Source organism: Nycticebus coucang, chromosome 14 (genome assembly GCF_027406575.1).
Source record: "Nycticebus coucang isolate mNycCou1 chromosome 14, mNycCou1.pri, whole genome shotgun sequence".
NCBI lineage: Eukaryota > Metazoa > Chordata > Mammalia > Primates > Lorisidae > Nycticebus > Nycticebus coucang.
Window position 1 is genome coordinate 93916988 of NC_069793.1, and position 17145 is coordinate 93934132.

Genomic DNA, 17145 nt, shown 5'->3' on the forward strand with positions numbered 1-17145 from the left:
TTCTCTCCCCCTAAATGCATCCATGCCCAGGAGCCTGCATGTTTCATGGGCTTGCGATCAGCCTCCCGCTCCCCTATCCCCACTTCTTCCTCTACTCCGACTTCTGCTTGTCATTTTCTCGCGCACTGAAACTACTATTTGTTTTCACAGAGCTCACTGCTCAGATAAGAGACAGTAGGTGGCCACTGACCTAGTAGGTGGAATTTGAGGGTCAGTTCTAATGGGCTTCATCGTACACTTTACCTCTGCTTCATAGAAATATTGTTTATATGTAAGGGCTATTGTTTTTTAAATTATTTTTTATTAAATCATAACTTTGTACATTGGTGCATTTATGGGGTTCAGGGTACTGCTTCGATATACCATGTGAAATGCTTACATTGAACTGAGTAACACATCCATCACAATTATACTCATTTCTTAATGGTTTTGAAATGTACCATTGCATCATGCACATTAGGTGAGGTCCCCCCAGATGCCCTCCCTTTTCCCATATACCCCCTCCCCTCCCTCTCTCCTCTTCTGTAAGGGCTATTGTAGATGGATATATAATAGAAAGTAGAAAGACATATGTAAAACAAGTTCACCTTCAAACCCACTGTGGGGCTAGAAGACTAGAAGTCTAAATTCAATAACACAGTAGTTCTACTGAGACTACCTTCACTTTGGCACCCTAATCTGGCCAATCAGAATAGTGTTTAATAGGTTCAGGATTGACGCATGACCTAAGCCAGGCCAACGAGTGCCATTGACATAAAATTGAACCATTAGGAAGCAACTTTGTTTCCTATAGACTTGAATTTGAAAAGGTGTGGAGAATGAAGCTGAAACTTAAAAGAGACCAAGATTGAGCAGAAAAGATAGAAAAACTGAAACATGGTTTTATGATAGGAGCCCAGAATTCATGCTATGCCTTGGAATTTTTTATTATGTTAGCCAGTAAGTTTCACTATTTTGCATATTCTGTCCAAGGCTCTGTTACAACCAAAAGAATGTTAAAGCCTGAGATCCCTTAACCTAATTAAAAATGCATGAGGCCAAAAAATCAAATCAGAATCAGATCAAGTCTCTAAATAGGATTACCATCTAAAAAAGTAGAGGACAGAGGAAGGTATTAAACATCCAATGCAATCAGCGAACTCTAGACTGTCAGAAAACCTATAGGATAAATGACCCAGATTCTGCAACAAATTAATAGGAAGCAAATAGAGAAAAGGAAATTAAAAGAGACTTAAAGGATATATCAATTGTTTTCAATATGTGTTTCTTATTTGAATTTTGATTCAGGCAAACAATATAACATTTAAGGGACGATTGGAAATCCATAGCAGGATATATGATGAATTTCTAGAGCACATAAAATGTTATCTGTAGGGATAACATATCAGTGATACTTGGGGCTTGGGATGGAGTGAATAAGGAGGAAGACTGACTCCAAAGAAGCACAAGGGAAATTTTTGGATAATGGACATATTTGTCTTGATTGAGGTATTGATACATGTACTTGTCAGAATTCACTAACTGTGCAGTTAAAAATGGATGCTCTTCATATATGAATATTATTCCTCACTATTGATATAAAATGTGCAAAGCTAAACAAAATGCAAAACAAAACAAATTATAATGACGAAATAGAAATAGTCAAGTCTGTTTCTTCAAGAAATTAGCTGCAAAAGCTAAACAGCCTTTTTCCCAAGGAGGACTAAGGAAATGGAATAAAACTTAAAAGTCAGAAACAAAAATCTCAATTCAAAGAAGATTCTTCCAGAGAGTACAATCAGGTCCTAATCAAAGGGTAGGAAATTCCATAATGTCTGTTTAGCAGGATACCAGCATTGCTGTAGAGCAGTGGCCATTGTACAGCTCTGTTCCTTTCTAAATAGAATTTCTATTGTAATAATTACATCCCTTCTCCTCCATTATATATTGAGTGAGAGTGGGAAACAGATTATGTCTTAGTTCATAGGTCATTGAACCATAAGGAATCACTTTTAGACCTAAGGAAGAGGACTCCACCGTACCTGGAGATTCTGGTCACTAGTTGAATGTAATAACGGGATAGAAGCGTACTTACAGCTATAGACTTCTCCGGAAAAAAAAATATATATATAGAAGGCTGGATCTATGTATGATGTTTAGTCAGTTTGCTGTTCAAATATTTGTTGACCACTTAAGCCAGGAACTTTTCTGGGCAGAGATGACTCCTGAATTCATGAAGTTGACAGTCTGGGTGGGACATACAGTAGTGTGCTGTGTAACATTTCAGTAGATGTTGGACCACATTAATAGTCCTTTAAGATTATAATATCTTTTTACTGTAACTGTTTTATGTTTAGATATGTTTTCATACACAAATACTTAACCATTTTGTTATAGTTGCTTCCGGTATTCAGTATAGTAACATACAGATTTGAAACCTAGGAGCAATAGCCTGTATCATACAGCCTAACTGTGAAATAAGCTATATTTCCTAGGTTTGTATAAGTACACTGTGTTTGCACAATGGTGAAATTGCCTAACAATGCATTTTTCAGAACATAGGTCTGTCATTTGGCATCGTGTGACTATATACGTAGGCTAACTGTAGGCTATCTGAATAAAGAGTAGGGTCCTTAATCTATCAAGGGGATGGGAATGTTCAGCATCATATAGACCAGTCACATGCATCCACCTCTTTTTTTGTGGCCAGTACCTACTGCCACCCCCAAACCTCCATTCTGTAAAGTGGGCTGTCATCCCAGTTGTCCTGTCTTATTTATTTATTTATTTATTTCAGATTAATAAGGCGTTTGCAAATGATTAGCTTACATTGTTTGCATTTGTTAGGTAAAGTTCAACTTGTAGTTGAGCCCTTCACTGAGAGAGTGTGCTGTATACCCTTACATTGTGCCCATTAGATAACAGCACACCAACCGCCCTCTGTTCTCCCCTATCCCTCTCTCCTCCACCTCCCCCTCTCTTATATTTAATTGTGTTTTTCTCTCATGTAGGGGTATAGTTATTTATCTATTGTTTTCATACTAGCATTTGCGTGTTAGATGTTTGCTTTTCCATTCTTGTGATACTTTACTGAGAAGAATGTTCTTCAACTCCATCTAAGTAAATATAAAAGGTATAAACTCTCCATCTTTTTATGGCTGAGGAGTATTCTATGATAGACATACACTACAGTTTATTAATCCATTCATAGTTGATGGGCATTTGGGTTGATTCCATATCTTGGCCATTGTGAATTGAGGTGTGATGAACATTCTAGTGCAATGTCCTCATGGTAAAATGCTTTTTTTTCTTCTGAGGAGATACCTAGTAATGGGATCGCAGGATCAAATGTAAGGTCTACTTTTAGTCTTTGAGGATTCTCCATACTTCTTTCCATAGAAGTTGTACTAGTTTGCAGTCCCCCAGCAGGGTAAAAGTGTTCCCTTCTCTCCACACCCGTGCCAGCATCTGCAGCTTTGGGACTTTGTGATGTAGGCCATTCTCATCATCCCAGTTACTCTCACAAAGAGGCATATTGATAGCCTCATTACCTATGAGCAGTATAGAAATGCTTAGTTATGTGGTTTTAATTTTTTCTACTGCTCACTAACACAGGCATGGTTTTCCATCAAAAAGTTACTTAACATGGAGAAACAAACTATGATAGAATACAGTGGTTCTTGTGTAGTAGAATTTTTTTTTTTTTTTTACTAAACCTAATGAAAAGGAAAAGGGAAAAGGAGGATGAAGTATTTACCTGAAGCAGAAACTTGTGTGTTCTGGTTTCAGATCCAAAGAAGATACTCAGTGACTTAGCTGTTGGAGGTTATAAAACAAAGCCATAAAGATCTTTTACAACAGTATGTCTGTGCCAAGGTGGCCAAAAATAGTGCTCTAAGATGTGCTAATTTATAGATTCTGAACATAGTTTAGTTCTTCTTAACACCTCTTTAAAATAGGACTTTCCACTGGCGGAATAACAAGCAATAGAGACCTTAAGTAATTTCTGGGATGTCACATGTTATTGTGATCTTGAGTCCATACAAATGCTCTCCTTTCCAATCTAAAAATAGATCTGCCATTCAATCCTATAATTCCTCTACAAGGTATATACCCAGAAGACCAAAAAACACATTATAACAATATATTTGTACCAGAATGTTTATTGCAGCCCAATTCACAATTGCTAAGTCATGGAAAAAGCCCAAGTGCCCATCAATCCACGAATGGATTAATAAATTGTGGTATATGTACACCATGGAATATTATGCAGCCTTAAAGAAAGATGGAGACTTTACCTCTTTCATGTTTGTATGGATGGAGCTGGAACATATTCTTCTTAGTAAAGTATCTCAAGAATGGAAGAAAAAGTATCCAATGTACTCAGCCCTACTATGAAACTAATTTATGGCTTTCAAATGAAAGCTATAACCCAGTTATAACCTAAGAATATGGGGAAGGGGGAAAGGGAGGGGAGGGAGGGGGGAGGATGGGCAGAGGGAGGGTGATTGGTGGGATTACACCTGCGGTGCATCTACAAGGGTACATGTGAAACTTAGGAAATGTAGAATATAAATGTCTTAACACAATAACTAAGAAAATGCCAGGAAGGCTATGTTAACCAGTGTGATGAAAATGTGTCAAACTGTTTATAAAACCAGTGTATGGTGTCCCATGATCACATTAATGTACACAGCTATGATTTAATATTAATTAAATATTAAATTAATATTAAGAAATATTAATAAAAATGCTCTCCTTTCCATACACCAATGTTTGTTTTTAAAACAACCTTGTAGGTCAAAATGTTGTGAAAGATTTCCATACATAAAAATCTTAAGAAAGATGACTCTAAATGAATGGTAGCAATGGGATATCAAAACAGATTGTCGATTTCGGTATTTCAGTGGCGCCTATGCGATCTCCCAGTGTTTTATAAGGACCAGAGGTGCAGAACTACCCAGCGCATGCCAATCACCCCACGTCCTAAGGCAGTGTGCTGGGCTATGTCGTTGTTAGCTGGAATGTGACTGTGGTTCATTCTGGGACCCACTCTGAAGGAAGAGCCATTCCCTAGAACATTCCACTATGAAGAGGGAAAGAAAAACATGGTAAACCCCATGCTGACTGTTTATGGTTCTGCCTTGAAGTGACAGAGATCACTACTATTCCAGTCATGAGGCTACACTTTGAGGTCACTAGGATAGGAACCTAAGAGAGGCATCAAATAAGGGTAAATGTAGCCTTCCACAATAAGGGATTTTATTCAAGGTGCGTGGAAAAATGAGTTCACAGCGAAACTTTAAAGGGATCATAGGGGAAAGCATAAGATTGGTTTCTGTTTATAATTCACTATGATAGATTGTATTTTTCCAACGGTGGTCACAACAATAACTCTCAGCCCACATATTCTAGAATCTGGCCATTCCCTATCAAAAAGTGGAATCTAGTTGGGTGGCACCTGTGGCTCAAAGGAGTAGGATGCCGGCCCCATATGCCGGAGGTGGCAGGTTCAAACCCAGCCCTGGACAGAAACGCAAACAAAACAAAACAAAAAAATATATATATATATATAAAAGATTTACCTTTTTAATATTGGTATGTGGGAAAATCCATGTTGTAACTCAGTTTTGCTGTCTTTTAGATATAATAATAACCTGCTGTAACTGGACATCACAGCATTGTGTTACTGAAAAACTAAGAAAATAAATGTGACAGTGTTCTCAAAACTGCTGAGGGGTACACACTTATGTGTATTTATCACCTGGGGTCTTTGGTGTGCCCCCAACAAAAATCAAGGACTACATCTAGCAAGGATATTTATTTAAAGTAGTCTATATGTAGATTCAAAGGGAGGGGTTCAAAGAAGGAGGTATTTAAAGGAGTGAGCTATCCCCACCCAATTTTTTTTTTTTTAAGAGACAGAGTCTGACTTTATCACCCTTGGTAGAGTGCCGTGGCATCACACAGCTTACAGCAACCTGCAACTCCTGGGCTTAGGCAATTCTCTTGCCTCGGCCTCCCAGGAGCTGGCCACAACGCTCAGCTATTTTTTTTTTTTTTTTTTTTGAGACAGAATCTCACTGTACCGCCCTCAGGTAGAGTGCCATGAGGTCACATGGCCCACAGCAACCTCTAACTCTTGGGCTTATGCAATTCTCTTGCCTCAGACTCCCGAGCAGGTGGGACTACAGGCGCCTGCCACAACGCCTGGCTACTTTTTTGTTGCAGTTTGGCCGGGGCTGGGTTTGAACCCTCCACCCTCAGCATATTGGGCCGGCGCTCTACCCACTGAGCCACAGGTGCCACCCCCCACCCAAATTTTGATAACACCCCTGTCTATAATACTACCAATTATTTTTTTTTTTGGAGGCAGGTCTGACTTTGTCGCCTGGACATGAGGGCAGTGGCATACTCATAACTCACTGCAACCTCAAACACCTGGGGTCAAGCAATCTTCAGTCTCAGGCTCCCAAGCAGCCAGGATTACAGGTGTGTACCACCACGCCACACCCACCTGGGCCTCCCAGCGTGAGGATTGCAGATATCAGCCACCATACCCAGACTTGCTTTTCAGGTATATCCAGAGTGGGCTTCATGGGCATGTAACCTGTGCTTTCTCACAGGATCTTAGGCTTCACCTGTTTTAATGTTCTGCTCACAGCACATTTTATTAATTCTTGAACAAGATGCTATGTGTTTTCACTTTGCTCTGAGTCCCACAAACTATGCTCTGGTCCTATGTGTAGGTTATACCAGAGGGGTGGATGGAGGCCTTCACTGGTTGTAGAATATGGATAAGTTCAGTGAAGTTGGAGATACTGCTGTATTCTACCAGGGAGTCAGAGTAAGACCCTCACTCAAGTAAATAAATAAATAATAAGCAAGTCGAGGCCTAAATGATCTATAGCAGCAGTTCTCAACCTGTGGGTCACGACCCCTTTGGGGTTCGAATGACCCTTTCGCAGGGGTCACCTAAATACATCCTGCATATCGGATATTTACATTATAATTCATAACAGTAGCAAAACTACAGTTATGACATAGCAATGAAAAAATTTTATGATTGGGGGTCACCACAACATGAGGAACTGTATTAAAAGGTCACAGCATTAGGAAGGTTGAGAATCACTGCTCTACAGTTTCATTCAATGGAACACCAGATGTATAAAGCACACTGTGTCAAAGAGAGCTCTGTGTGACTAAGGAGTAAGTCATTTTTTCTTATTCTGGCATGCGCCTGTGGCTCAAGGAGTAGGGTGCCCGTCCCGTATGCCACAGGTGGCAGGTTCAAACCTAGCCCCGGCCAAAAACCACACACACACACACACACAAAAGAGTACATTAATAATACATCTCCTATCCTCTCTTAAAGTCAGGAATTGCTATGGACAAGTCCTGCATAAGACTTCACTCTTCACCTGTCAGTCAAGCAGATTCAGATAACTCAGGAGAATTCCATAGTCATAGGGGTAATGCACCCACAAAATGGAAGAAGCTGCTTGCTAAATAGCACATTGAACTGTCAAATGAAGGAGGAATAAAGTTCTTTTGTTAAGCCACCAAAGTTTGGGGGTTGTTGTCGTACCATTTGCTGTACCTTGATTGCATTGGTCAGTGCTAGGCTTTGTTGCAGTAACAAACACCACCCAAATCTCCATATCCTAGCATAACAAAAGTTTGTTTCTTGTTTATGGTAGATTATTGAGAAGAATATACTCATCCTAGCTACTCAGGGAGCTATGCTGGCAAGAACTTCATCTTCATCTTGATTTATACTTTGAAGATTCAGTCTGAAAGAACTGGAGTAAATTGTCATTGGTTTTCGTGCATTTTTAAGGTTTCTGTGTATACATGATGTATCACGTCTACATACATTTCAAAAATCAAAGCAAGTCATATGGTTATGCCTATCTTTAAAGAGAGCAAAGAAGTGCAATCCTATTATGTTCTAAGAAAGAGGAAAGCCAGAAATGTTTGTTAAAAGGCAGTCATGACTACCACGTGAATATAGATTTGGTGCTTGGAAGGAGATGCTGCATACAGAAGCTTAAAATGTGTTGTATAGAATAAGTGGTCATGCAGCACGCAGCAAAGGAACAGATTAACAGGTTGGTTATTTGAAAATCCCTAGTGTGATTCTTCTTAGTAAAGTATTTCTAGAATGGGAAAAAAAAGGTAGCTAATGTAATCAGTACTAATATGAAACCAATATATAAACACTCATACGAATGATAAAACACAAATGTAGTCTAGCAAGGGGGAGGGGGTGAGGAGGGAGAAGGAAGGGGAAGGGCGATTGGCGGGAAGAGGGAAGGCATTTGGTGGGATCTCACCTAATGTGCCCAAGGCCCGGGTACTTAGCATACCTCTCTGGGCGAGGAGCTCTCCTACGACTTGAACTTTGCCTTGAAGTGAGAACAGTGTAATCTAAAAATTTGTTCTCTCATATTAATTGGAAAAAAATCCCTAGTGTGCCTTGTTAAAATATTTAGTCCCTAAAGAAATTGTCCCCGATGAGAAGTAGAAGGTGGACCATGAACCTAATAAGATTCTAACTCTATGGACAGTACTTGGAGGCAGAGTGATGGTATGTTTTGGCCACATCTGCTTGGCTATCGCAAGATTTTACAAGAAAGATGAGCTCAGATGACAACAGGTTGGTTTTCTAGAAGGGATAGAAGGGTACTAAAAAATTGTAGAGTGCAAGACTTTTGAGTGTTAAGGAGGCTTACTGCTCCTAGGCCTTAAGAAATAAAAGATAAGACTGAAAAAAGGTTTTTTTTTTTTTCTTTGTTTGTTTGTATTTTTTACAGAGTCTCTCTTTGTTGCCCTGGGGTTGAGTCCCTTGGTAGCTCACAGCAACCTCAAACTCTTGTGCTCAAGCGATTCTCTTGCCTCAGCCTCCCCAGTAGATGGGACCACAGGTGCCCGCCACAACTCCAGGCTATTTTTAAAGATGAGGTTTCTCGCTTAGGCTGTTCTGGAACTCCTGAGCACCGCAATCAGCCTGCCTTCGCCTCCCAGAGTGCTAGGATTACAGATGTGAGCCACTGTGCTCAGCCTTGAAAAAAGTTTTAAGTGACAAAGGTACTAACAGATCTCTCTGTTTAAAAAAATGGCATAACCAGTTTGGTGCCTGTAGCTCAGTGGTTACGGCATTGACCACATACACTGAGGCTGGTGGGTTTGAACCAGCCGGGCCTGCTAAATGACAACGACAACTGCAACAACAAAAAAATAGCTGGACGTGTGGCAGGCACCTGTAGTCCCAGCTACTTGGGAGGCGGAGGCAAGAGAATCACGTAAGCCCAATAGCTTGATTTTGCTGTGAACTGTGACGCCGCTGCACTTTGTCTCAAAAAAAAAACAAAAAAAAAACGGCATAATCTTTGGGTAAAGATCACATTTAAGACTTTTAACTTCCAAATGTCTTGTTTCAGACAGCCTCAAAATAACCATCAAGTCAAGAGGGAGGCACCTGGGTCTGAGGAAGCAAATCATTCTTGAGAACCCTACGTAGGAAAGAACTAGAATAAGAAATTTAGAATATGGAACTAAAAGCAAATAAGAAAGCCTACTAAGTTTTACAGGGAATTAACATGTTAAATAAACCATATACCTGATGTGATGAAAATGTGTCAAACGGTCTATGAACCAAGTGTATGGTGCCCCACGATCATACTAATGTACACAGCTATGGTTTAATAAAAATAAAAAAAAAAAACCATATACCTGGACTAAAAGAAACTTTGATCCTTAAAACATTCATCGAGCTCCCAGAGTTTCCTTAGCAGGAAGTGCAGATAACTGAAATCTTTAGTTCAGAGGAACCTGATGGGAAGGACTGTGCATTGTGGATTCCTTTACTTTCTCTAATAAAAGACTTCTCTAAATGTGTCTTCATTGACTTTACAGCCCCATTTCTGCCAAGAAAACTGTATACATGAGAGGAATTCCACTTTTAGTTGTTTCGGCAAATAGGTTTCCTAAAGGTGTACAGTCTTGAATTTCATAATTTGATTACATATTGCCAAAGCAGTGTTTAAAAATAGAATTATAGCTTATTTCCTTTTCCTTTAAGTTTATCCTGAGCTGCCCTACTAAGTAAGTTGACAGTGTCAAATTTTTGATGTCTTATTCTCCTAGCAACAGGCTTTGATGTCAGAGAGTTATTTTATCACAAAAGCTGTCCAAAAAAAGATTCTAGACTTTTTTTGGACAGATAGCTCTAATTTAATTGCACGTTATTCATCAATCATTTTATGTAAATAAAAATGGAAATGAGAAAAAGACTCAAAATAACCATTTACGTGAACACTTTTTTAAATAGTTGCCATGGTGTAAAGAAGCTTTCCCCTCGGCATTTTACATTACTCAGTCTGTGTATTTTTAAACCACATCCTGTTAAAAGTCAAAGCAAGACGATTTCCTGCAAATAAAAGATAAGCTAGATCACAAACACAATAAAGAAAGCAACATCAAAGCATATAAAAGTATAATTAGCATCATCACAGAGGAAAAGATTAACTATTAATATGTTTTGAAATTTTTTATAGTAAGGGTCTTCACAGTTTCACAAGCATTCTTCATTATCCTGAAAGGCTATCTTTATTAGACAAGTGATTATCACATAATTTGGTGTAAGTGCAACAGATATTATTAAGACAGCAATATGTAAGGCAGCTTTACAAACTCACAAGCCTACTAGTCCTGTTAGAGCATGTCAATTAGTAAATGGCCTGGGTATAAGATAAGGGTTTGATGTGAACACCAAGTACAAGCTCTATCTACAGCAGTTTAGACAGGATAGTTTAGGCCATAGCAATAACAATGCCAAAGGTTCACTTTGTTTAAGACAACTAAGTTTTCTTGCTTGCTTACACCGTCTATTAATGGTTAGCTGGAGGCTCTGTTCTTTGTCATTAGAGCAGTTACTATTCTGGAACATTATTGGTTATTGTGGCAGAGGAAAAAGAATGTAGCTTTTTGTGCTTAGTCCATGCAGTATTTTTTTTTTATTTGAAATATGCTGGAGAGTGTGGTAGTCATTAGGATTGTCCTTAAATATTTAATAATTTTCTCTTTTGTCCACAAGCTTCACTGATCTGTCCACTTGCAGATGTCCCATGTAAGTAGCTTCGTCAATAAGATGTGAATGGAATTACTTCAGAAACTTTGAGAGCCAGTGTGTACTTTGTCACGTGGTAACCTTTCCCACAATACAAATCAGATTTACTGTCAAGAAAAATTATGACTATTCAAGGGAGCTCTCTAAGGTAGTTATAACAAATGCTCAAGAAGTGTGGATAATTTTTACCAATAATCATGTATATAACATCATATATACTATAAGTCTAGTGTTCCTTTTATTTTAGAAGAGAAGTTTTAGGATACAGTCTCTGCCACATCTCCCACAATCCTTGCCATTGATATTAAAATGTATTTAAAGTTAACTTTGATATTTAATTTTTAAAACATAATGAAGCACTAACATTCAAATAAGTGATATTATTATTTAGTAGAAGAATCAAAATGTTTAATTATACCATAATGAATTTTCTTTTTTTTGTTAAATCATAGCTGTGTACATTAGTGCAATCAAGGGGTACAATGTGCTGGTTTCATATCCAATCTGAAATATTCTCATCAAACTGTTCAACGTAGCCTTCATGGCATTTTCTTAGTTATTGTATGTAGACATTTATATTCTGTCTTTAGTAAGTTTTGCCTGTACCCATTCTAAGATGCACAGTAGGTGTGGCCCCACCCATTACCCTCCCTCACCCTAACCTCCCCCCCTCCCTTCCCCTTCCTTGGCCCTTTCCTCATAGTCTTGTGCTATAGTTGGGTTATAGCCTTCATGTGAAAGCTATAATTTAGCTCCATTGTAGGGCTGAGTACATTGGATACTTTTTCTTCCATTCCTGAGATACTTTGCTAAGAAGAATATGTTCCAGCTCCATCCATGTAAACATGAAAGAGGTAAAGTCTCCATCTTTCTTTAAGGCTGCATAGTATTCCATGGTACACATGTACCACAATTTGCTAGTCCATTCGTGGGTCGATGGGCACTTGAGCTTCTTCCATGACTTAGCAATTATGAATTGGGATGCAATAAACATTCTGGTACAGATGTCTTTGTTATATTGTGATTTTTGGTCTTCTGGGTATAAGCCTAGTAAAGGAATTATAGGATTGAATGGCAGGTCTATTTTCAGGTCTCTAAGTATTCTCCAAACATCCTTCCAGAAGGAACTATTATTGTGCATTCCTACCAGCAGTGTAGAAGTGTGCCCTTTTCTCCAAATCCACGCCAACGTCTCTGGTTTTGGGATTTTGTTATGTGGGCTACTCTTACTGGGGTTAGGTGATATCTCAAAGTAGTTTTGATTTGCATTTCTCTGATGATTAAGGATGATGAGCTTTTTATCATGTGTTTGTAGATTGTGCATCTGTCTTCTTTAGAGAAGTTTCTCTTCAAGTCCTTTGCCCACCCTGAGATGGGATCACGTGTTCTTTTCTTGCTAATACGTTTGAGTTCCCTGTGGATTCTGGTTATTAGACCTTTATCGGAGGTATAACCTGCAAATATTTTCTCCCATTCTGAGGGCTGTCTGCTTGCTTTACTTGCTATGTTCTTGGCTGTGCAGAAGCTTTTTAGTTTGATCAGGTCCCAGTAGTGTATTTTTGATACTTCAGTTGCCTGGGGAGTCTTCCTCATAAAATATTCACCCAGATTGATTCCTTCAAGAGTTTTCCCTGCACTTTCTTCAAGTATTTTCATAGTTTCATGTCTTAAGTTTAAATCTTTTATCCAGTGACAGTCTATCTTAGTTAATGGTGAAAGGTGTGGGTCCGGTTTCAGTCTTCTGTAGGTTGCCAGTCAGTTCACCTAGCACCATATGTTAAATAGGGAATCTTTTCCCCACTGAATGTTTTTAATTGGCTTGTCAAAGATCAAATAATGGTAGGTAGCTGGGTCCATCTCTTGGTTCTCTATTCTGTTCCAGACATCCACTTCTCTGTTTTTGTGCCAATACCATGCTGTTTTGATCACTATCGATTTATAATACAGTCTCAGGTCTGGTAGCGTGATTCCTCCTGCTGTGTTTTTATTCCAGGGTAATGTTTTGGCTATTCGAGGTTTTTTCTGATTCCATATAAAACGAAGTATTATTTTTTCAAGATCTTTAAAATATGACAATGGAGCTTTAATAGGAATTGCATTAAAATTATGTATTGCTTTGGGTAGTATAGACATTTTAACAATGTTGATTCTTCCCAGCCATGAGCATGGTATGTTTTTCCATTTGTTAACATATTCAGCTATTTCTTTTCTTAAAGTTTCATAGTTCTCTTTGTAGAGATCTTTCACGTCCTTTGTTAGGTATACTCCCAAATATTTCATCTTCTTTGGCACTACTATGAAAGGAATAGAGTCCTTGACTGTTTTTTGGGGCTTGGTTATTGTTGGTATATATAAAGGCTACAGATTTATGGATGTTATGAATTTTAATATAATGAAACACCAACATATTATCTGCAAAGAATTCTATACCTTGATTTTGTCTTTTTCTAATGTCTGTTTTCTGGTTCTCTTTGTTCGCAGAGATAGGAGAAAATCATCCCCATATTATCATATTTCTGGCTTATTCCTCCACTTCGTCAATCAAATGTACAGGAGTAGAGATATCATAATTATCTTTAAAAGGTTGGGTGTGGTGCTCTTGCCTCCTTTGGGAGGCTGATGCAGGAAGGAAGATTACTTCAGTCAGGAGTTCAGAGACCAGCTAGAGCAAGGGCGAGACCTTGCTGTCTGTACTGAAAAAAGAAAAGAAAAATTAGCTGGGTGTGGTGTGTGCCTGTAGTCACACTACTTGGGAGGCTGAAGCAGAAGGATCACTTAGGCCAAGGAATTTGAGGCTCATTGAGCTATGATGATACCACGACTCGCTAGCCAGCATGACAGTGTGAGACTGCTCCCCCCAACCCCCAAAAGAATGAACTTTTATCTATACATTTAAAACCAGTAAAGATTAACACTCTTGCTTATATATCTCCTTCCTCTCTCCTTGTACATTTTCATTGAAATTGACTATTAGAAAAATTGGTTCCCTAGTAGTCCCAGAGTTAATGGTTAGCAACTATTCCCCAACTTAGGAGCAAAGTCAGAATAAACAGGATTCCTTTTGTCCTATAGAGTTAGAGGTATATTGAAGTATTTGAATTGAACATTAAATTTCATGTTAGAGTAATGCCTTAGTTTGTTGGGCTACTATAACAAAATGCTTAAACTGGGTAAATTTTAAACAATAGACATTTATTAGTCATAGTTATGGAGTCTGGGAAGTCCAAGAGCAAGGCACCAGCAGATTAGTGGTTGGTGAAAGCCCGTTTCTCATAGGTAGTACCTTCTATATGTCCTCACATGACAAACTCCCTTTGGGCCTCTTATCCTAGGGCATTAATGGCATTCACGAAGGCTCTACTCCCATGACCTAATCGCCTCACAAGGCCCCCAACTCTTAATCACATTGGGGATTAAGTTTTGACTGGATTTTAGTGAGTACATTCAAACCATATATAACATTTCATTATACTGCTAAGTCTGATGAATAGGTTCTGAAATTACGTTCTTCTCTGCACTTCCCAGCACTGTCTGAGAACAGTTGATTAATGCTTCAATATGAAAAATGGTATGTATGAGGGTTCTCCACAGAAATAGAACCAGTAGGCCATATATGAATATATAAGTAGAGACATGTATGTCATGTGAATTGGACAAGAAGTCTCACAGTAGACCATCCTGTCTGCAAACTGGAGAGTCAAGACAGCTGGTGATTCATTCAGCCTGAGTCTGAAGACCTCGGAATCTAGGGTATTGCTGGTGTTAAATCCTGGAGTCCAAAGGCCCAACACCCAGAGTTCTGTTGTCTGAGAGCTGAAGAAGATGGATGTCCTAACCCCAGAAGAGAGAGTGAATTCACCCTTTCTTGTCTTAATTTTGTTTTATTTTGGTTCCACAAATGATTGAATGATTGCTGGTATGGGCTATCGTCTTACACCCCAATGCTAATCTCTTCCCAACCCTCCCTCGCAGACACATGCAGTGAAAGGACCAAGCTAACTTCATTTTGTTACAACTAACTACATTTTGTCTCACAGCCTTCACTGACCCCACTTTGCCTCACAGCCTTCAATTTACAGCTGCATACCAAAGGTGATAGGCAACCTGCTTCCTCCCCACCCCGGGCTCCAGTGTGTCTGCCCCAAGTGATAACGGCCCCCACCCTCAGCCGTTAGTAGTAAATCTTTCCCCTAAGCAATCAGCCCAACTCAAACATTGTTTAGGTCCTTAAGCCCCTATTCCCCCCCCCCCTTTCTTTTCTGTATCCTTAAAACTGCTCTTCTGCAGTAGGGGCTTCTCTGCCCTCCTGCTGCGCCAGAAACGAGAAGCCCAGACTCGAGTCTGTGAATAAACAGTTTCTTTGCTTTTGCATCGGAGTCGGCTCCTTAGTGGTCTTTGTGGGGGATTTCAAGATCTGGGCACAACACAGCAGTAAAGTTTTTTGTTTTTTTCTTTTTGATTTCTAATTTTATTCTTTTTTTTTTTTTATTAAGTCATAGCTGTGTACATTGATATGATCATGGGGCATCATTCACTAGCTTCACAGACCGTTTACCAAGTTTCACATATACCCTTGTAAGATGCACCGCTGGTGTAATCCCACCAATCCCCCTCCTTCTACCCACCTCCCCCCTCCCTCCCCTCCCTTTCCCCCTTCCCCCTATTGTTAGGTTGTAACTGGGTTATAGCTTTCATGTGAAAACCCTAAATTAGTTTCATAGTAGGGCTGAGTACATTGGGTACTTTTTCTTCCATTCTTGAGACACTTTACTAAGAAGAATATGTTCCAGCTCCATCCACATAAACATGAAAGAGGTAAAGTCTCCATCTTTCTTTAAGGCTGCATAATATTCCATGGTGTACATATACCACAATTTATTAATCCATTCGTGGATCGATGGGCACTTGGGCTTCTTCCATGACTTAGCAATTATGAATTGGGCTGCAATAAACATTCTGGTACAAATATCTTTGTTATGATGTGATTTTTGGTCTTCTGGGTATATGCCCAGTAGATTACAGGACTGAATGGCAGATCTATTTTTAGATCTCTAAGTGTTCTCCATATCTCTTTCCAAAAGGAATGTATTAATTTGCATTCCCACCAGCAGTGCAAAAGCAGTAAAGTTTTACTAGATACCTGGGTATCCCTTAATCCAGTCAAGTTGACTGGAATTTTCTTCTTTAAATTGAATAAAATTATACTCTATTTAATAAGCAGAGCAATATTTTAGTAGATATAGATACCTCAGAAATCATCTAGAGCAGTGGATCTCTGCAGGAACTGGAAACATTTTCAGGGGATCTGCAAGGTCAGAACTATCGTTACAATAATATTGAGCCATTACGTACCTCTTTCACTGTGCTGGATGTTTGCATTGATCCAGTAGAAGGAGTGGTGGTAACAGGTAGAATTCTAAAAGAGCCCCCAGACGCCTGCTCCCTGACCTGAGTGTGAGAAAACCCTGTAAATACAATTGGATATTACTCCAATGTTTACTTTACTCATCAGTTGACTTTGAATTACTAGAAAGATTATCACTTGGGTCTGATCTAATGATGTGATCCCTTAAATGGAATGTAAAGAATCCTTCCTGTTATAAGAGATTTGAAACAGATGTGTGAAAAGTTCTTCAATGTTGCATTTGAGATGGAGGTAAATAAATGGTGGCCTCTAGTTGCTGAGAGTGGCTCCAGCAGACATCCAGCAAGGAAATCAAACTGGAGTCTTATAACTAAAAGGAGCTTAATTCTACCTCAACCACAAGAGGACCCAAAGCTCCAGATAAGAACGCAGCCTGGGGCGGTGCCTGTGGCTGAAGGAGTAGGGTGCCGGCCCCATACACCAGGAGGTGGTACCCTATTTCCCTGAAAATAAGACCTACTTACAGGAAAGATAAGATGTCCCCTGAAAATAAGACCTAGCGCATCTTTGGGAGCACACCTTAAAATAAGACACTGTCTTATTTTCGGGGAAACGGGGTAGGTTCAAACCCAGCCCTGGCCAAAAAAAAAAAAAGAATGCAGTCTGGGTG